Source organism: Pseudorca crassidens, chromosome X, assembly GCF_039906515.1.
Source record: "Pseudorca crassidens isolate mPseCra1 chromosome X, mPseCra1.hap1, whole genome shotgun sequence".
Classification (NCBI taxonomy): domain Eukaryota; kingdom Metazoa; phylum Chordata; class Mammalia; order Artiodactyla; family Delphinidae; genus Pseudorca; species Pseudorca crassidens.
Window position 1 is genome coordinate 84,380,734 of NC_090317.1, and position 21,908 is coordinate 84,402,641.

Below are 21,908 nucleotides of genomic sequence, written 5' to 3' on the forward strand. Positions count from 1 at the left end.
CCTCTTGGGTCTCCCTCCCTCCCACCCTCCCTATCCCACCCCTCCAGAAGGTCACAAAGCACAGAGCTGATCTCCCTGTGCTATGCGGCTGCTTCCCACTAGCTATCTACCTTATGTTTGGTACTGTATATATGTCCATGCCTCTCTCTCGCTTTGTCACAACTTACCCTTCCGCCTCCTGATATCCTTAAGTCCATTCTCTAGTAGGAGTGTGTCTTTTTTTTTTTTAACATCTTTATTGGGGAATAATTGCTTTAAAACGGTGTGTTAGTTTCTGCTTTATAACAAAGTGAATCAGTTATACATATACATATGTTCCCATATCTCTTCCCTCTTGGGTCTCCCTCCCTCACACCCTCCCTATCCCACCCCTCCAGGCGGTCATAAAGCACAGAGCCAATCTCCCTATGCTATGCGGCTGCTTCCCACTAGCTATCTACCTTATGTTTGGTAGTGTATATTGTCCATACCTCTCTCTCACTTTGTCACAGCTCACCCTTCCCCCTCCCAATATCCTCAGGTCTGTTCTCTAGTAGGTCTGTGTCTTTATTCCTGTCTTAGCCCTAGGTTCTTCATGACATTTTTTTTCTTACATTCCATATATATGTGTTAGCATACGGTATTTGTCTTTCTCTTTCTGACTTACTTCACTCTGTATGAAAGACTCTAGGTCTATCCACCTCATTACAAATAGCTCATTTCTTTTCTTTTCATGGCTGAGTAATATTCCATTGTATATATGTGCCACATCTTCTTTATGCATTCATCTGATGATGGGCACTTAGGTTGTTTCCATCTCTGGGCTATTTTAAATAGAGCTGCAATGAACATTTTGGTACATGACTCTTTTTCAATCATGGTTTTCTCAGGGTATATGCACAGTAGTGGGATTGCTGGGTCATATGGCAGTTCTATTTGTAGTTTTTTTAAGGAAGCTCCATACTGTTCTCCATGGTGGCTGTACCAATTCACATTCCCACCAGCAGTGCAAGAGTGTTCCCTTTTCTCCACACCGTCTCCAGCAATTATTGTTTCTAGATTTTTTGATGATGGCCATTCTGACAGGTGTGAGATGATATCTCATTGTAATTTTGATTTGAATTTCTCTAATGATTAGTGATGTTGATCAGTCTTTCATGTGTATGTTGGCAGGCTGTATACTTTCTTTGGAGAAATGTCTTTTTAGGTCTTCTGCCCATTTTTGGATTTGTTTGTTTGTTTTTTTGCTATTGAGCTGCATGAGCTGCTTATAAACTTTGGAGATTAATCCTTTTTAAGTTGCTTCATTTGCAAATATTTTCTCCCATTCTGAGGGTTATCTTTTTTTTTTTTTTTTGCGGTAAGCGGGCCTCTCACTGTTGTGGCCTCTCCCGTTGCGGAACACAGGCTCAGGACGTGCAGGCTCAGCGGCCATAGCTCACTGGCCCAGCCGCTCCACGGCATGTGGGATCCTCCCGGACCGGGGCACGAACCCGTGTCCCCCGCATCGGCAGGCGGACTCTCCACCACTGCGCCACCAGGGAAGCCCCTGAGGGTTATCTTTTAGTCTTGTTTATGGTTTCGTTTGTTGTGCAAAAGCTTTGAAGTTTCATTAGGTCCCATTTGTTTATTTTTGTTTTTATTTCCATTTCTCTAGGAGGTGGGTCAAAAAGGATCTTACTGTGATTTATGTCATAGAGTGTTCTGCCTATATTTTCCTCTAAGAGTTTGATAGTTTGTGGCCTTACATTTAGGTCTTTAATCCATTTTGAGCTTAACTTTGTGTATGGTGTTAGGGAGTGATCTAATCTCACACTTTTACATGTACCTGTCCAGTTTTCCCATCACCAATTATTGAGGAGGCTGTCCTTTCTCCACTGTACATTCCCGCCTCCTTTATCAAAGATAATGTGACCATGTGTGGGTGGGTATATCTCTGGGCTTTCTATCCTGTTCCGTTGATCTATCTTTCTGTTTTTGTGCCAGTACCATACTGTCTTGATTACTGTAGATTTGTAGTATAGTCTGAAGACAGGGAGCCTGATTCCTCCAGCTCGTTTTTTCGTTCTCAAGATTGCTTTGGCAATTTTGCACAGAGATTTCTGTGCATTAATTTTGTATCCTGCTACTTTACCAAATTTATTGATTAGTTCTAGTAGTTTCTGGTAACACCTTTAGGATTCTCTATGTATAGTATCATGTCATCTGAAAACAGTGACAGGTTTACTTCTTCTTTTCCAATTTGGATTCATTTTATTTCCTTTTCTTCTCAGATTTCTGTGGCTAAATTTCCAAAACTATTTTGAAAAAGAGTGTTGAGAGTGGGCAACCTTGTCTTGTTCCTGAGCTTAGTGGAAATGCTTTCAGTTTTTCACCATTGAGGACGATGTTGGCTGTGGGTTTGTCATATATGGCCTTTACTATGTTGAGGAAAGTTCCCTCTGTGCCTATTTATGCAGGGTTTTTATCATAAATCGGTGTTGAATTTTGTGGAAAGCTTTCTCTGCATATCTTGAGATGATCATATGGTTTTTTTCCTTCAATTTTTTAATATGGTGTATCACGTTGAGTGATTTGCGTATATTGAAGAATCCTTGCATTCCTGGAATAAACCCCACTTGATCACGGTGTAGGATCCTTTTAATGTGCTGTTGAATCCTGTTTGCTAGTATTTTGTTGATGATTTTTGCATCTATGTTCATCACTGATTTGGCCTGTAGTCTTCTCTCTTTGTGACATCCTTGTCTGGTTTTGGTGACAGGGTGATGGTGGCCTCGTAGAATGAGTTTGGGAGTGTTCCTTCCTCTGCTATATTTTAGAAGATTTAGAGAAGGATAGGTGTGAGCCGTTCTCTAAATGTTTGCCAGAATTCGCCTGTGAAGCCATCTGGTCCTGGGCTTTTGTTTGTTGGAAGATTTTTAATCACAGTTTGAATTTCAGTGCTTGTGATTGGTCTGCTCATATTTTCTATTTCTTCCTGATTCAGTCTTGGCAGGTTGTGCATTTCTAAGAATTTGTCCATTTCTTCCAGGTTGTCCATTTTATTGTCATGGAGTTGCTTGCAGTAATCTCACATGATCTTTCGTATTTCTGCAGTGTCAGTTGTTACTTCTCCTTTTTCATTTCTAATTCTATTGATTTGAGTGTTCTCCCTTTTTTTCTTGATGAGTCTGGCTAATGGTTTATCAATTATTTTTATCTTCTCAAAGAACCAGTTTTTAGTTTTATTGATCTTTGCTATCATTTCCTTCATTTCTTTCTCATTTATTTCTGGTCTAATCATTATGATTTCTTTCCTTCTGCTAACTTTGGTGGTTTTTGTTCTTCTGTCTCTAATTGCTTTAGGTGCAATGTTAGGTTGTTTATTCAAGATGTCTCCTGTTTCTTACGGTAGGATTGTATTGCTATAAACTTCCCTTTTAGAACTGCTTTTGCTGCATCCCGTAGGTTTTGCGTCACTATGTGTCCATTGTCATTTGTTTCTAGGTATGTTTTGATTTCCTCCTTGATTTCTTCAGTGATCACTTCTTTGTTAAGCAGTGTATAGTTTAGCCTCCATGTGTTTGTATTTTTTACAGATCTTTTCCTTTAATTGATACCTAGTCTCATTGCATTGTGGTCCAAAAAGATACTTGATACAATTTCAATTTTATTAAATTTACCAAGGCTTGATTTGTGACCCAAGGTATGATCTATCCTGGAGAATGTTCCATGAGCACTTGAGAAAAATGTGTATTCTGTTGTTTTTGGATGGAATGTCCTATAAATATCCATTAAGTCCATCTTGTTTAATGTATCATTTAAAGCTTGTGTTTCCTTATTTATTTCCATTTTGGATGATCTGTCCATTGGTGAAAGTGGGGTGTTAAAGTCCCCTACTATGAATGTGTTACTGTCAATTTCCCCTTTTATGGCTGTTAGTATTTGCCTTAGGTATTGAGGTGCTCCTATGTTGGATGCATAAATATTTACAATTGTTATATCTTCTTCTTGGATCAATCCGTTGATCATTATGTAGTGTCCTTCTTTGTCTCTTCTAATGCTCTTTATTTTAATGTCTATTTTGTATGATATGAGAATTGCTACTCCAGCTTTCTTTTGGTTTCCATTTGCATGGAATATCTTTTTCCTTCCCCTCACTTTCTGTCTGTGTGTGTCTGTAGGTCCGACGTGGGTCTCTTGTCCACAGCATATATTTGGGTCTTGTTTTTGTATCCATTCATCCAGTCTGTTTCTTTTGGTGGAAGGATTTAATCCATTTACATTTAAGGTAATTATCGATATCTATGTTCCTATTCCCATTTTCTTTATTGTTTTGGGTTCATTATTGTAGGTCTTTTCCTTCTCTTGTGTTTCCTGTGTAGAGAAGATCCATTAGTATTTATTGTAAAGCTGGTTTGGTGGTGGTGAACTCTCTCAGCTTTTGCTTGTCTCTGAAGATTTTAATTTCTCTGTCAAATCTGAATGAGATCCTTGATGGGTAGAATAATCTTGGTTGTAGGTTCTTGCCCTTCATCACTTTAAATATATCCTGCCACTCCCTTCTGGCTTGCAGATTTTCTGCTGACAGATCAGCTGTTAACCTTATGGGGATTACCTTTTGTGTTATTTGTTGTTTTTCCCTTGCTGCTTTTAATATGTTTTCTTTGTATTTCATTTTTGACAGTTTGATTAATATGTTTCTTGGCATGTTTCTCCTTGGATTTATCCTGTATGGGACTCTGTGCTTCCTTGACTTGATTAACTATTTCCTTTCCCATATTAGGGAAGTTTTCAACTATAATCTCTTCAAATATTTTCTCAGTCCTTTTCTTTTTCTCTTCTTCTTCTGGAATCCCTATAATTCGAATGTTGGTGTGTTTAATGTTGTCCCAGAGGTCTCTGAGACTGTCCTCAGTTCTTTTCCTTCTTTTTCCTTTATTCTGCTGTGCAGTAGTTATTTCCACTATTTTATCTTCCAGGTCACTTATCTGTTCTTCTCCCTCAGTTATTCTGCTACTGATCCCTTCTAGAGTATTTTTAATTTCATTTATTGTGTTGTTCATCATTGCTTGTTTTATCTTTATTTCTTCTATGTCCTTGTTAAATGTTTCTTGCATTTTGTCTCTTCTATTTCCAAGATTTTGGATCATCTTTACTATCATTATTCTGAGTTCTTTTGCAGGTAGACTGCCTATTTCCTCTTCATTAGCTAGGTTTGTTGGGTTTTTTTCTTGCTCCTTCAACTGCTGTGTATACTTCTGTCTTCTCATTTTGCTTATCTTACTGTGTTTCAGGTCTCCTTTTTTCAGGCTGCAGGTTTGTAATTCCCGTCGCTTTTTGTGTCTGTCCCCATGGCTAAAGTTGTTTCAGTGGGTTGTGTAGGCTTCCTGGTGGATAGGACTAGTGCCTTTGTTCTGGTGGATGAGGCTGGATCTTATCTTTCTGGTGGGCAGGTCCATGTCTGGTGGTGTGTTTTGGGGTGTCTGTGGACTTATTATTATTTTAGTCAGCCTCTCTGATAATGGGTGGTTTTGTTTTCCTGTCTTGCTAGTTGTTTGGCATAGAGTGTCCAGCACTGTAGTTGCTGGTCGTTGAGTGAAGCTGGGTGTTGATGATGAGATGGAGATCTCTGGGAGATTTTCACTATTTGATATTACGTGGAGCTGGGTGGTCTCTTGTGGACCAGTGTCCTGACGTTGACTCTCCCACCACAGAGGCACAGCACTGACTCCTGGCTGTAGCACCAAGAGCCTTTCATCCACATGGCTCAGAATAAAAGGGAGAAAAGGTAGAAATAAAGCAAGAAAGGGGATAAAAGAAAATAAAATAAAGGCAAAATAAAATAAATTAACATAAAAAATAAGTATTAAGCCATTTTTTTGTTTGTTTTTTGCCGTACACAGCCCTCTCACTGCTGTGGCCTCTCCTGTTGTGAAGCACAGGGTCTGGACGCACAGGCTCAGTGGCCTTGGCTCCCGGTCCCAGCCGCTCCATGGAATGTGGGATCTTTCTGTACGGGGGCATGAACCCGCATACCGTGCATCGGCAGGCGGACTCCCAACCACTGCGCCACCAGGGAAGCCCTAGAAAAATTTTTTTTGAAAATTAAAAACAAAAACACAGATGGATAGAACCCTAGGACAAATGGTGAAAGCAAAGCTATACAGACAAAATCTCACACAGAATCATACACTTACACACTCACAAAAAGAGGAAAAGGGGAACAATAATAAATCGTGCTCTCAAAGTCCACCTCATTAATTTGGGATGATTCGTTGTGTATTCAGGTATTCTGCAGATGCAGAGTACATCCAGTTGATTGTGGAGATTTAATCCGCTGGACCGGAGCCTGCTGGGAGAGATTTCCCTTTCTCTTCCCTGTTCGCACAGCTCCCAGGGTTAAGCTTAGGTCGCCAGACGGCGTCTGTTCTTCACTCAGGACAGGGTTAAAGAAGCCACTGATTCGGGGTCTCTGGCTCACTGAGGCCGCAGGGAGGGAGGGGCACAATGTGGGATGAGCCTGCAGCAGCAGAGGCCAGTGTAACATTGCACCAGCCTGAGGCGCGCCGTGCGTTCTCCTGGGGAACTTGTCCCTGGATCCCGGTACCCTGGCAGTGGCGGGCTCCACAGGCTCCCGGGAGGGATAGTGGGGATAGTGACCAGTGCTCACACACAGGATTCTTAGTGGTGGCAGCAGCAACCTTAGTGTCTCATGCCCGTCTCTGGGGTCCGCGGTGATAGCCGCCGCTCGCGCACATCTCTGGAGCTCCTTTAAACAGCGCTCTTAATACCCTCTCCTCGTGCAGCGGGAAAGAGGGAAGAAAAAGTCTCTTGCCTCTTCAGCAGGTCCAGACTTTTTCCCAGACTCCCTCCTGGCTAGGTGTGGCGCACTAGCCCGTTCAGGCAGTGTTCATGCCGCCAACCCCAGTCCTCTCCCTGCGATCCGACTGAAGCCCGAGCCTCAGCTCCCAGTCCCCGCCCGCCCCGCCGGCTGAGCAGAAAAGCCTCTCAGGCTGGTGAGTGCCGGTCAGCACTGATCCTCTGTGCAGGAATCTCTCTGCTTTGCCCTCCACACACCTGTTGCTGTGCTCTCCTCCGCAGCTCCTCAGCTTCCCCCCTCTGGCACCTGCAGTCTCCACCTGTGAAGGGTCTTCCTAGTGTGTGGAAACCTTTCCTCCTTCACAGCTCTGTCCCACTGGTGCAGGTCCCATCCCTATTCTTTTGTCTCTGTTTATTCTTTTTTCTTTTGCCCTACCCAGGTACATGGGGAGTTTCTTGCCTTTTGGGAGGTCTGAGGTTTTCTGTCAGTGTTCAGTAGGTGTTCTGTAGGAGTTGTTCCACGTGAAGATGTATTTCTGATGTATCTGTGGGGAGGAAGGTGGTCTCCACGTCTTACTCTTCCACTGTCTTCCCCAATCTTGATGAACTTTTTAGGAATAATTATGTTTTAGGAATGTGTACTTAAAAAGAATCTCTCCAGGGTGTGGAGAAAAGGGAACCCTCCTACACTGTTGGTGGGAATGTAAATTGGTACAGCCACTATGGAGAACAAAACTTAAAACATAGTTACCCTATGATCCAGTCATCTACTCTGGGCATATATCTGGAGAAAACCATAATTCAAAAAGATACATGCATCCCGATGTTCACCACAGCACTATTTAGAATAGCCAGGACATGGAAGCAACATAAATGTCCATCAACAGAGGAATGGATAAAGAAGATGTGGTACATATATACAATGGAATATGACTCAGCCATAAAAAGGAATGAAGTAATGCCATTTGCAGCAACATGGATGGACCTAGAGATTGTCATAATGAGTGAAGTAAGTCAGACAGAGAAAGACAAATATCATATGCTATCGCTTATATGTGGAATCTAAAAATATGGTACAAATGATCTTACCTCCAAAACAGAAATAGAGTCCCAGATATAGAAAACAAATTTATGGTTACCCAGGGGGATGGGGGAAGGGATAAATTTGGAGATTGGGATTGACGTATACACACTAATATATATAAGATAGATAACCAAGAAGGACGTATTGCATAGCACAGGGAACTCTACTCAATAATCTGTAATTACCTATATGGGAAAAGAATCTAGAAAAGAATGGATATATGTATATGTATATAACTGATCCATTTCGCTGTACAGCAGAAACTAACACAACATTTTAAATCAACTATACTACAATAAAAATTAAAGAATCTCTCCAGATATTTGGAAATTTACTTGATATTTAGAGTTGTTCTAAGTTAAGTGATGGAAGTTTATTTAATAGCTAGGTTATTCCCAAATAAAATAAGTTACTGAGATATAAATTACTGAACAGAGAAACTAAAGGTATTTAGCACTAATGATAAATATATTTGGTGCCACCCTGAGTTATTCTCTATAAGAAAGCATATGTTTTTAGAAATCATTAGTATTTATGTTTACCAATCTACAAAGTCCTGGTGCAGAACACAGTTTATGGTTGCTTAAGGAATGTAGGGTGTGTATTTTAAACAAAAGAAGGTGTGAGGAAGGGCATTACATTCTCTTAAGGGAAAAGAGCAATTTTTGTCCTACAGCTGGTTGCTCCTAAATGGAAAGAAAATGGACAAAATAACATAGATACAAAAAGTTGTCAAAGGTTTGTGGAAAAGGAAAAGGAAACTTAGTTGGGTAAATGGATTTTGTTGGGAGTGGGCTGGGGCAAGAATGGATTTGGTTTCTCCCTCCAAAGTTTTCTTAAAATGCTGCTTTTAGTAACAGGTTGTATGAGTTTCTTTGCCTTTAAGTGATCTGTATTTGCTTTTGAGATCTCTTTTAACTTTGGTTAAGGAATAAGTATTGTCTCACAGTGACCTATGATCTTATTTGACCAAGTGTTTTGAAAGTTTTTCACAAACTTCCCAAGTAACAAATTTTAATTCAATTTCTTTTGACTTCCAGCTAACTTTGGGATGCTTTAGAGGGCCCCTGAGGTATCTTAACAAAAGATATTTAACTAGTATTATTTGGTATGTTAAATTACATGGAGAACATTATCACATGAGCAATAAACCTACTTAAAATACACTGTATGGATGAATGGCATTAATATAGACATTCTAAAAATTATATAAATTTTCTGAAATTTGGATATGTCCTGGTATAATGCTATAGTTGTAGTTGTTATCTTAAAATGTTGTATGTCACAACAGTAACCAAGCTTCTTTATCGATTTCACTGTAATCAGATGTTTAACCATGCATGCTTTAGTCTTTTGTCATTTATAAACAGTTATTGTTGTACTGATGCTGTTGCAAAAAGTGCTTCATCTTCAAGAAGATTCATAGGAAGGCTACAGAAGCAGTTACAACAGTTTGACATCAAGATGTTGGCTACATGAGGATTCCAGGATTCCAGTCCTTACTACCCTCTGACTCAAAACAAGAAGCCATCCTGCCACTGGGGTCACTAGATCAGGCATCCAGAGAGTTTTATTCCCTGACAGGCAGGGTTAACACTTCTAGTCAGCTCTCAAGCAGCTACAGAAGAGAGACCATCACCCCTCTGCTTCCCAGAAGATTATGGGAGTAAAATCTCTGAGGGGGGAAGGAAACAAGAGAGAAGGAGGCATGGCACAACCTCTAAAAGAATGACACAGCCCTTGAGGATACGACATAAACTGGTTAGAACCATCTAGGTCCAAGATGGCGGAAGATTCAACTTCCAGTAGACCTTGGGCCTCATTATATGCTCATTGTAATACACTAGCATGCTAAAAGACTCACCCACAGGTGCCATGGCAGTTCTGAGGCCGACCATAAAACGTGAAAAAGTGGGCAGTGGCACAATTCTTGGAAATCCCCGCCCCTTTGCCAAAATAGTTGCAATAATCCTCCCACTCATTAGCCTATGAAATTACCCAGCCCATAAAAACTGACCACCCCATATTTTGAGGCCTCTTGCCTTCTGAAATGGCCCACACTCTGTCTATGGAGTGTGTATCTCCCTGAATAAACCTTCTTTCTCTTAAAAAAAAAAAAGAAAGAAAACAAGTTAACCTCTTCTGGGAGACAGAAATGGAAAAAACAATCTCTTCTGGGAGAGAGAAATGGACAGACAACCAGCCAGGCTACATAAATGCTCTGAGGAAGGAAAATATTATGGCAGAATAGACATGAGAACTCCCTTTAATGCTGAGCACTTCTATAAACGTAGACAAGGAATACGATGCTATTTATAAACTATAATTTCACCTGTTTCCAAAAAAGTGTGACTATTTCCCAAGGAGAAAGTAAAAAGTACCCACATAGCTATTCATAAAGTCACTGAAGGGCATCAAAGCCTTACATTCTGACATCTCCTGAACAGCATTCTGTAACAAGAAATTGAAAGTTAAAGAACAATTTGACATTGTGCACCACCTAATATAAAACACTGAGAAGAAAAAAACCTCATTTCAGTGGTATTCCTTGACAAAAGTACATAAGCTGAATCTAACCATGAGGAAAGCTCGGAAAACTGAAATCAAAGGAAATTCTATAAAATAACTGTGTTATATCTTCAAAAACATTTTTTTCTTAGACAAAGAAAGTCTAAGAAATTATTGCAGATTAAAGAAAATTAAACAGACATGACAACTAAATGCAACATATGATTCTGGAGTGGATCCTGGACCAGATTTTCTTTTCTTTCTCTTTACCTAAAGGACATTTATTGGCATAATTGGTAAAAAATAAATAAGGTCTTTAGGAAACACATACTGAAGTGTTTTTGAGTCATGAGGCAACTTATTGTCTAATGTTTCAAAAAATATATGTGTACATATAAAAGAAGAAATAAATGTATAAATATAACTATAAATATAAAAAATCATGATTCTTGATGTTTATCCAAAAGAGTTGAAAACTCATATCCACACAAAAACCTGCACATGGCAGTTTATAGCAGCCTCATTCATACTTGCCAAAACTTGGATACAGCCTTCAGTAGATGAATGGACAAATAAACTGGTACATCCAGACAATGGAATGTTATTCAGCATTGAAAATAAATGAGCTATCAGGTCATGAAAAGACATGGAGGAAGCATAAATGCATATTACTAAGGGAAAGAGGACAATCTGAAAAGACTACATAATGTATGATTCCAACTACACGACATTCTGGAAAAGGTAAAACCATGGAGTCTCTAAAAAGATCAGTGGTTGCCAGGGGTTGAGGCAGTGGGATGAATAGGTGGAGCACAGAAGATATTAAAGGCACTGAAAATACTCTGTATGATGAATACATGTCATTATACATTTGTGCGAACTCATAGAATGTATAACAGCAAGAATGTATATTGTTCAAGAGTAAAAATATAACTATGGACTTTGGAATATAATGATATGTCAATGTACGTTCATCAAATGTGACAAATGTACAAATCTGGTACGAGATGTTAATAATGGAGAAGGCGCTATGCCTGTGTAGGGGCAGTGGGCATATGGGAAATCTCTGTTCCTTCCTCTCAATTTTTTTGTGAACTTAAAACTGCTCTTAAAAAAGTCTTTAAACAAGGTCAACAAACTTAACATCGTCAATAATGAATGGGACCAAATGGCATTTTGTGCCTCTTGATGTGATGCAATAGCAAGGACAGAGCATCACCTATGTAGACTTCTTACTAAAAATGCTCAAATTAATCTTGGGAAAGCAGACAAGTTTGGATTGTGGGATGAATGTAGGACAACTGCCTGGACTCATCCAAAATGCCAATGTAATGAAAAATTAAAAGAAAAGGATGGGAAGGTGCAATTCGAGATTTTAAAAGACTAAAGGGGCATGACAGCTAAATATGGTGCATGATTCTTGACTGGATCCTGGATCAAAACAAATAAAAAGATATAAAGGATATTGTTAAGACAACTGGAGAACTTTGACATGAATAGTATATTAGATAATTGCATCAATGTTGAATTTTTCTGAGTGTGATAATAGTAATGCACTCGCTCCTAAGAGATACACATCAAAGTGTTTAAGGTTGAGGTGTCACAATAGCTGCAAGTTACTTCCAAAAGGTTCAGCAAAAAAAGTGTATATCTATCTATCTATCTATCTATCTATCTATCTATCTATCTATATATCTACAAAGAGAAAAAATATGTAGAAAAATAAACAATAGACGTATCTACATGAAGGATGGCTTTTGATGTTCCTGAAGAGTTGAAGTTTCATAAAATAAAAAATTGGTGAAGAAAATAATGTTTGGAGCTATGAAGTTTATCCTTAATTCTAATTATAAATCCTACTGGTAAATTCAGAAGTAAACCAATGCATTCAATTTTTTTGGCAAAAAATTCTCTGAAAAATAAAAGAAAGGAAATAAAGAAATTAAGTAAGTAAAAGGATAGAAAACAGAAATATCATCCAAAACAAAGTCTATCAAAGTAGACTTTAAATTCAAAAAGGTCAAATGAGTCACTATAAAAGATAAAAAGTGTATCTATTTTAGACTAGTATGCACATAATAAAGCCTTGAATATATAAAGCAAAAACTTACAGAACTACAAGAATTTGACAAATCTACAATTACAGTGGGAGATTTTTAATTGCTCTCAATAATGGATAGATGTAGCAGACAAACAGAATTAACAGTAATATAGAAGACAAACAATACAATTAACAAGTTTAATGGACTTTTATAGAATGCTACATGAAACAATTAGAATATACAAAATATTTTCAGGCACACATGAAACACTTATAAATTCATCATGTTCTCTAGAACATAAAGCAAATCTCAACATATACTAAAAATCAGTATCATGTAAACCATGTTGTCTGTACTAAGTGCAATTAAATGGAAAAGAGTAACAAAATATTAAGCTAAAAAATATCCATGTGACCTTCAAGATGGCAGAGGAGTAAGATGTGGAGATCACCTTTCTCCCCAGAAATATGTCAGAAATACATCTACATGTGGAACGACTCCTATAAAATACCTACTGAATGCTGGCAGAAGAACTCAGACTCCCCAAAGGCAAGAAACTCCCCATGTACCTGTGTAGGGCAAAAGAAAAAACAGAGACAAAAGAATAGGGAAGGGACCTGCACCTTTGGGAGGGAGCTGTGCAGGATGAAAAGTTTCCACACACTAGGAAGCCCCTTCACTGGCAGAGAAGGGAGGTGGCAGAGGGAAGTTTCAGAGCCTCGGAGGAAAGGGCAGCAATAAAGGTGCAGAGGGCAAAGCAGAGAGATTCCCACACAGATGATCAGTGCCGACCAGCACTCACCAGCCTGAGAAAGCCCACTGGGTCAGGTGGGGAATGGGAGGTGAGGCTCCAGCTTCAGAGATCAGATCTCAGGGAGAGAACTGGGATTGGCTGCATGAACACAGCCTGAAGGGGGCTAGTGTGCCACAGCTAGCCAGGAGGGAGTCCAGGAAAAAGTCTGTAACAGCCTATGAGAAAGGAGACCATTGCTTCAGGGTGTGCGAGGAGAGGGGATTCAGAGCACTGTGTAAATGAGCCCCGGAGACAGGTACGAGCTGTGGCTATCAGTGCAGACACCAGAGATGGGCATGAAATGCTAAGTCTGCTTCTGCAACCACCAGGAAGCCTGTGTGCAAGCACAGGTCACTATCCACACTTCCCCTCCCAAGAGCCTGTGCAGTCCGCCACTGTCAGGGTCCCGTGATCCAGGGACAAATTCCCCAGGAGAACACATGACATGCCTCAGGCTGTTGCAAGCTCACACCCCCGCCTCTGCTGACGCAGGCTTGTCCCACATTCCGTATCCCTCCCTCCGCCCCGGCCTGAGTGAGCCAGAGCCCCCTAGTCAGCTGTTACTTTAACCTCGTCCTGTCTGAGTGAAGAAAAGACACCCTCAGGCAACCTACATGCAGAGACGGGGTCAAATCCAAAGCTGAACCCAAGCAGCGGTGCAAACAAAGAAGAGAAAGGGAAATTTCTCCCAGCAGACTCAGGAGTAGCGGATTAAATTGCCACAATCAACTTGATGTACCCTGCATCTCTGGAATTCCTGAATAGACAACGAATCATCCTAAAATTGAGGCAGTGGATTTTGGGATCACCTTTAGACTTTGGGTTTGCTTTCTACATCTAATTTGTTTCTCGTTTTATGTTTATCTTAGTTTATTATTTAGAGTTTATTATCATTGGTAGATTTGTTTATTGATTTGGTTGTTCTCTTCCTTTCTTTTCTTTTCTTTATATATATATATATATATAATTTTTTTCCCTTTTTCTCTTGTTGTGAGTATGTATGTGTATGTTTCTGGGTGTGATTTTGTCTGTATAGATTTGCTGTTACCATTTGTACAAGGGTTCTGACTGTCCATTTTTATTTTTGTTTTTTTTAGTATAGTTTTCAGTGCTTGTTATCATTGGTGGATTTGTTTTTCAGTTTGGTTGCTCTCTACTTTCTTTCGTTTTTTTCATAACTTTTAAAGAGTGTAAATTGTAATATTTAAAATAAATTTTATTTTAATAACTTTATTTATTTTTCTTTCTTTCATTATTTTCTCTTTTCTTCTGAGACGTGTAGCTGACAGGGTCTTGGTGCTCCATCTGGGTGACAGGCCTGTGCCTCTGAAGGTGGGAGAGCCGAGTTCAGGACACTGGTCCATCAGAGACCTCCAGGCTCCACGTACTATCAAACAGCAAAAGATCTCCCAGAGATAGCCATCTCAACACTAAGACCCAGCTCCACTCAACGACCAGCAATCTACAGTGCTGGACACCCTATGCCAAACAACTAGCAAGACAGGAATACAACCCCACCTATTAGCAGAGAGGCTGCCTAAAATCATAATAATGTCACAGACATGCCAAAACACACCACCGGACATGGTCCTGCCCACCAGAAAGAGAAGATCCAGTCTCAGCCAACAGAACACAGGCACCAGTTCCCTCTACCAGGAAGCCTACACAACCTAATGAACCAACATTATTCACTGGGGCCAGACACCAAAAACAACGGGAACTACGAAAATGCAGCCTGTGAAAAGGAGACTCAAAACACAGTAAGTAAGTAAGATGAGAAGACAGAGAAACACACAGCAGATGAAGAAGGAAGATAAAAACCCACCCACCAAAAATATGAGGAAATAGGCAGCCTACCTGAAAAAGAATTCAGAGTAATGATAGTAAAGATGATCCAGAATCTCAGAAATAGAATCAAGAAAATACAAAAAATGTTTCACAAAGACGTAGAAGAAATAAAGAGCAAACAAACAATGATGAACAACACAATAAATGAAATTAAAAATTCTCTAGAAGGAATCAATGGCAGAATAACTGATGCAGAAGAATGGCTAAGTGACCTGGAAGATAATATAGTGGAAAAACTACCACAGAGCAGAATAAAGAAAAAAGAATGAAAAGAATTGAGTCTCAGAGACTCTGGTAGAACATTAAACACACGAACATTCAAAGTATAGGGGTCTATGAAGAAGAAGAAAGGAAGGGTGCGAGAAAATATTTGAACATATTATAGTTGAAAACTTCCTTAATATGGGAAAGGAAATGGTCAATCAAGTACAGGAAGCACAGAGAATCCCATATAGGATAAATCCAAGGAGAAACACACCAAGACACAAATTAATCAAACTATCAAAAATTAAATACAAAGAAAAACTATTAAAAGCAGCAAGGGGAAAACAACAAATAACATACAATAGAATCCCCAGAAGGTTAACAGCTGATCTTTCAGCAGAAACTCTGCAAGACACAAGGGAGTGGCAGGACATATTTAAAGTGAGGAAAGGGAAAAACCTACAACCAAGATTACACTAAACAGCAAGGATCTCATTCAGATTTGATGGAGAAAGTAAAAGCTTTACAGACAAGCAAAAGGTAAGAGAATTCATCACCACCAAACTAGCTTTACAACACATGCTAAAGGAACTTCTCTAGGCAGGAAACACAAGAGAAGGAAAAGACCTACAATAACAAACCCAAAACAATTAAGAAAATGTTAATAGGAACATACATATTGATAACAACCATAAATGCAAATGGTTTAAATGCTCCACCAAAAGACATAGACTGGCTAAATGGATACAAAAACAAGACCCATATACATGTTGTCCACAAGAGACTCACTTCAGACGTAAGGACACATATAGACTGAAACTGAGGGGATGGAAAAAGATATTCCATGGAAATGGAAATCAAAACAAAGCTGGAGGGCTTCCCTGGTGGCACAGTGGTTGAGAGTCCACCTGCCGATGCAGGGGACATGAGTTCCTGCCCTGGTCTGGGAAGATCCCACATGCCATGGAGCAGCTGGGCCCGTGAGCCATGGCCGCTGAGCCTGTGAGTCTGGAGCCTGTCCTCTGCAATGGGAGAGACCACAACAGTGAGAGGCCCGTGTACCAAAAAAAACAACAAAACAAAAAACCAAAAAAAACAAAGCTGGAGTAGCTATTCTCATATCAGACAAAATAGACTTTAAAATACAGACAATTACAAGAAACAAAGAAGGACACTACATAATGATCAAGGGATCAATCCAAGAAGAAGATATAACAATTGTAAATACTTATGCACCCAACATATATAAGGCAAATGCTAACAGCCTTAAAAGGGGAACTTGACAGTAACACAATTATAGTAGGGGACTTTAACACGCCACTTTCACCAATGGACTGATCATCCAAAATGAAAGTAAATAAGGAAACCTAAGCTTTAAATGATACATTAAACAAGATGGACTTAATTGATATTTATAGGACATTCCATCCGAAAACAACAGAATACACTTTATGGTCAAGTGTTCATGGAATATTCTCCAGGATACATCATATCTAGGGTAAGCCTTGGTAAATTTAAGACAATTGAAATCATATTAACTATCTTCCCCGACCACAACGCTATGAGACTAGATATCAATCACAGGAAAAATTGTGTAAAACATAAAAACACATAGAGGCAAAATAATACACTACTAAATAACCAGGAGATCACTGAAGAAATCAAAGAGGAAATAAAAAAATACCAAGAAAAAAACGACCATGAAAACATGATGACTCAAAACCTTTGGAATGCAGCAAAAGCAGTTCTAAGAGGGAAGTTTATAATAATACACGGCTTCCTCTGCAAAGAAGAAAAATCTCAAAAAATCTAACCTTACACCAAAAGGAACTAGAGAAAGAAGAGCAAACAAAGCTCAAAGTTAGTAAAAGGAAAGAAATCATAAAGATCAGAGCAAAAATTAATGAAATAGAAACAAAGAAAACAATAGCACAGATGAATAAAACTAAAAGCAGGTTCCCTGAGAAGATAAACAAAATTGATAAACCATTATCCAGACTTATCTAGAAAATGAGGGAGAGGACTCCAATAAAATTAGAAATGAAAATGGAGAAGTTACAACAGACACTGCAGAAATACAAAGCATCGTAAGAGACTACTACAAGCAACTCTATGCCAATAAAATGCACAACCTGGAAAAAAATGGAGAAATTCTTAGAAAGGTATAACCTTCCAAGACTGAATTAAGAAGAATTAGAACCGGAGGGGAAGATGGCGGAAGAGTAAGACGCGGAGATCACCTTCCTCCCCACAGATACACCAGAAATACATCTACACGTGGAACAACTCCTACAGAACACCTACTGAACGCTGGCAGAAGACCTCAGACCTCCCAAAAGGAAAGAAACTCCCCATGTACCTGGGTAGGGCAAAAGACAAAAGAAAAAACAAAGACAAAAGAATAGGGACGGAACCTGCACCAGTGGGAGGGAGCTGTGAAGGAGGAAAGGTTTCCACACACTAGGAAGCCCCTTCACGGGCGGAGGCTGCAGGTGGCAGAGGGGGTAGCTTCAGAGCCACGGAGGAGAGCACAGCAACCGGGGTGCGGAGGGCAAAGCGGGGAGATTCCCGCACAGAGGATCAGTACTGACTGGCACTCACCAGCCCAAGAGGCTAGTCTGCTCACCCGGTGGGGCGGGCGGGGCTGCGAGCTGAGGCTCGGGCTTCGGTTGGAGCACAGGGAGAGGACTGGTGTTGGCTGTGTGAACACAGCCTGAAGGGGTTAGTGCACCACGGATAGCCAGGAGGGAGTCCGGGAAAAGGTCTGGAGCTGCCGAAGAGGCAAGAGACTTTTTCTTCCCTCTTTGTTTCCTGGTGCGTGAGGACAGGGGATTAAGAACGCTGCTTAAAGGAGCTCCAGAGACCGGTGCAAGCCGTGGCTAAAAGCGCGGACCACAGAGACGGGCAGGAAACGCTAGGGCTGCTGCTGCTGCCACCAAGAAGCCTGTGTGCGAGCACAGGTCACTATCCACACCTCCCTGGGAGTCTGCAGCCAGCCACTGCCAGGGTCCCGGGATCCAGGAACAACTTCCCCAGGAGAATGCATGGCGCGCCTCAGGCTGGTGCAATGGAATTCTGGTCTCCGCTGCCGCAGGCTCGCCCCGCACTCCGTGCCCCACGCTTCCCCCGGCCTGAGTGAGCCAGAGCCCCGGAATCAGCGGCTCCTTTAATCCCGTCCTGTCTGAGCGAAAAAAAGATGCCCTCTGGCGACCTACACACAGAGGCAGGGCCAAATCCAAACCTGAGCCTCTGGGAGCTGTGAGAACAAAGAAGAGAAAGGGAAAACTCTCCCAGAAGCCTCAGAAGCAGCGGATTAAAGCTCCACAATCAACTTGATGTATCCTGCATCTGTGGAATACATGAATTGACAACGAATCATCCCAAATTGAGGAGGTGGAGTTTGAGAGCAAGATTTATGATTTTTTCCCCTTTTCCTCTCTTTGTGAGTGTGTATGCTTCTGTGTGAGATTTTGTCTGTATAGCTTTGCTTCCACCAATTGTCCTACGGTTCTATCCGTCTTTTTAAAAAAAATTTTTTCATAATAATTATTTTTTATTTTAATAACTTTACTTTATTTTACTTTATCTTCTTTCTTTCCTTCTTTCTTTCCTTCCTTCCCACCTTTAGACAACGAATCATCCCAAATTGAGGAGGCGGACTTTGAGAGCAAGATTTATGACTTTTTCCCCTTTTCCTCTTTTCGTGAGTGTGTATGTTTATGCTTCTGTATGAGATTTTGTCTGTATAGCTTTGCTTCTACCATTTGTCCTAGGGTTCTATCAGTCCATTTTAAATTTTTTTCCTTAATAATTATTTATTTATTTTAATAATTTTATTATATTTTACTTTGTTTTATTTTACTTTATCTTTTTTCTTTCTTTCCTTTTTCCTTCCTTCCTGCCTTTCTTCCTTTCTTCCTTCCTCCCTACGTCCCTCCCTCTCTCCCTCCCTCCTTTCTTTCTCTCCTTCTTTTCTTCTTTCTTTCTTTCTTCCTTCCTTCCTTCCTTCCTTTCTTTCTTTCTCTATTCTTTCTTTGTACTTCTACTAATGCTTTCTTTCTACTTTTTCTTCCTTTTACTCTGAGCTGCGTGGATGAAAGGCTCTTGGGGCTGCAGGCAGGAGTCAGTGCTGTGCCTCTGAGGTGGGAGAGCCAACGTCAGGAAACTGGTCAAAAAGAGACCTCCAAGCTCCACATAATATCAAACGGCGAAAATCTCCCAGAGATCTCCATCTCAACGCCAGCACCCAGCTTCACTCAATGAACAGCAAGCTACAGTGCTGCACACCCTATGCCAAACAACTAGCAAAACAGGAACACAATCCTACCCATTAGTAGAGAGCCTTCCTAAAATCATAATAAGTCCATAGACACCCCAAACACACCACCAGTGGTGGACCTGCCCACCAGAAAGACAAGATCCAGCCTCATCCACCAGAACACAGGCACTACTGCCCTTCACCAGGAAGCCTACACAACCCACTGAACCAACCTTAGCCACTGGGGACAGACACCAAAAACAATGGGAACTATGTACCTGCAGCCTGCAAAAAGGAGACGCCAAAAACAGTAAGATAAGCAAAATGAGAAGGCAGAAAAACACACCACAGATGAAGGAGCAAGATAAAACCTCACCAGACTTAACAAATGAAGAGGAAATAGGCAGTCTACCAGAAAAAGAATTCAGAATAATGATAGTAAAGATGATCCAAAATCTCGGAAATAGAACAGACAAATGGCAAGAAATATTTAACAAGGACCTAGAAGAACTGAACATGAAACAAACAATGATGAACAACACAATAAATGAAATTAAAAATACTCTAGATGGGACCAGTAGCAGAATAACTGAGGCAGAAGAATGGATAAGTGACCTGGAAGATAAAATAGTGGAAATAACTACTGCAGAGCAGAATAAAGAAAAAGGAATGAAAAGAACTGAGGACAGTCTCAGAGACCTTTGGGGACAACATGAAACGCACCAATATTCGAATTATAGGGGTTCCAGAAGAAGAAGAGAAAAAGAAAGGGACTGAGAAAATATTTGAAGAGATTATAGTTGAAAACTTCCCTAATATGGGAAAGGAAATAGTTAATCAAGTCCAGGAAGCACAGAGAGTCCCATACAGGATAAATTCAAGGAGAAATATGCCAAGACACATATTAATCAAACTGTTAAAAATTAAATACAAAGAAAACATATTAAAAGCAGCAAGGGAAAAACAACAAATAACACACAAGGGAATCCCCATAAGACTAACAGCTGATCTTTCAGCAGAAACTCTGCAAGCCAGAAGGGACTGCCAGGACATATTTAAAGTGATGAATGAGAAAAATCTGCAATCAAGATTACTCTACCCAGCAAGGATCTCATTCAGATTTGACGGAAAAATTAAAACCTTTACAGACAAGCAAAAGCTAACAGAGTTCAGCACTACCAAACCAGCTTTGCAACAAATGCTAAAGGAACTTCTCTAGGCAAGAAACACAAGAGAAGGAAAAGACCTACAATAATGAACCCAAAACAATAAGGAAAATGGGAATAGGAACATACATATTGATAATTACCTTAAATGTAAATGGACTAAATGCTCCCACCAAAACACATAGATTTGCTGAATGTATACAAAAACAATACCTATATAGATGCTGTCTACAAGAGACCCACTACAGACCTAGAGACACACACAGACTGAAAGTAAGGGGATGGAAAAAGATTTTCCATGCAAAGGAAACTAAAAGAAAGCTGTAGTAGCAATTCTCATATCATACAAAATAGACATTAAAATAAAGAGCATTAGAAGAGACAAAGAAGGACACTACATAATGATCAAGGGTTTGATCAAATAAGAAGATAAAAGAATTGTAAATATTTATGCACCCAACATAGGAGCCCCTCAACACATAAGGCAAATACTAACAGCCATAAAAGGGGAAATCGATAGTAACACAATCATAGTAGGGGACTTTAACACCCCATTTTCACCAATGAACAGATCATCAAAAAATGGAAATAAATAAGGAAACACAAGCTTTAAATGATACATTAAACAAGATGGACTTAATGGATATTTATAGGACATTCCATCCAAACACAACAGAATACACATTTTTCTCTAGTGCTCATGGAACATTCTCCAGGATAGATCATATCTTGGGTCACAAATCAAGCCTTGGTAAATTTAAGAAAATTGAAATTGTATCAAGTATCTTTTCTGACCACAACGCTAAGAGACTAGATATCAATTACAGGAAAAGGTCTGTAAAAAATACAAACACATGGAGTCTAAACAATACACTACTTAATAACGAAGTGATCCCTGAAGAAATCAAAGAGGAAATCAAACAATACCTAGAAACGTATGACAATGGAGACACGACAACCTGAAACCTACGGGATGCAGGAAAAGCAGTTCTAAGAGGAAAATTTATAGCAATACAAGTCCACCTTAAGAAACAGGAAACATTTTGAATAAACAACCTAACCTTGCACCTAAGGCAATTAGAGAAAGAAGAACAAAAATCCCCAAATTTAGCAGAAGGAAAGAAATCATTAAAATCTAACCAGAAATACATGAAAAAGAAATGAAGGAAATGATAGCAAAGAGCAATAAATCTAAAATCTTGTTCTTTGAGAATATAAAAAAAAT

The 21,908-nt window shown here is 39.8% G+C and overlaps 1 protein-coding gene across 1 annotated transcript in view; it reads right to left on the minus strand.

The window, feature by feature from the left end:
- Positions 1–216: 216 nt before the first annotated feature.
- Positions 217–21,908, minus strand: part of NBDY (negative regulator of P-body association) — a 40,798-nt gene continuing 19,106 nt past the window's right edge. Inside the window, 1 exon segment of the mRNA XM_067724693.1 lies at positions 217–6,044. The gene's annotated coding sequence lies outside the window, so the exon portion shown is untranslated.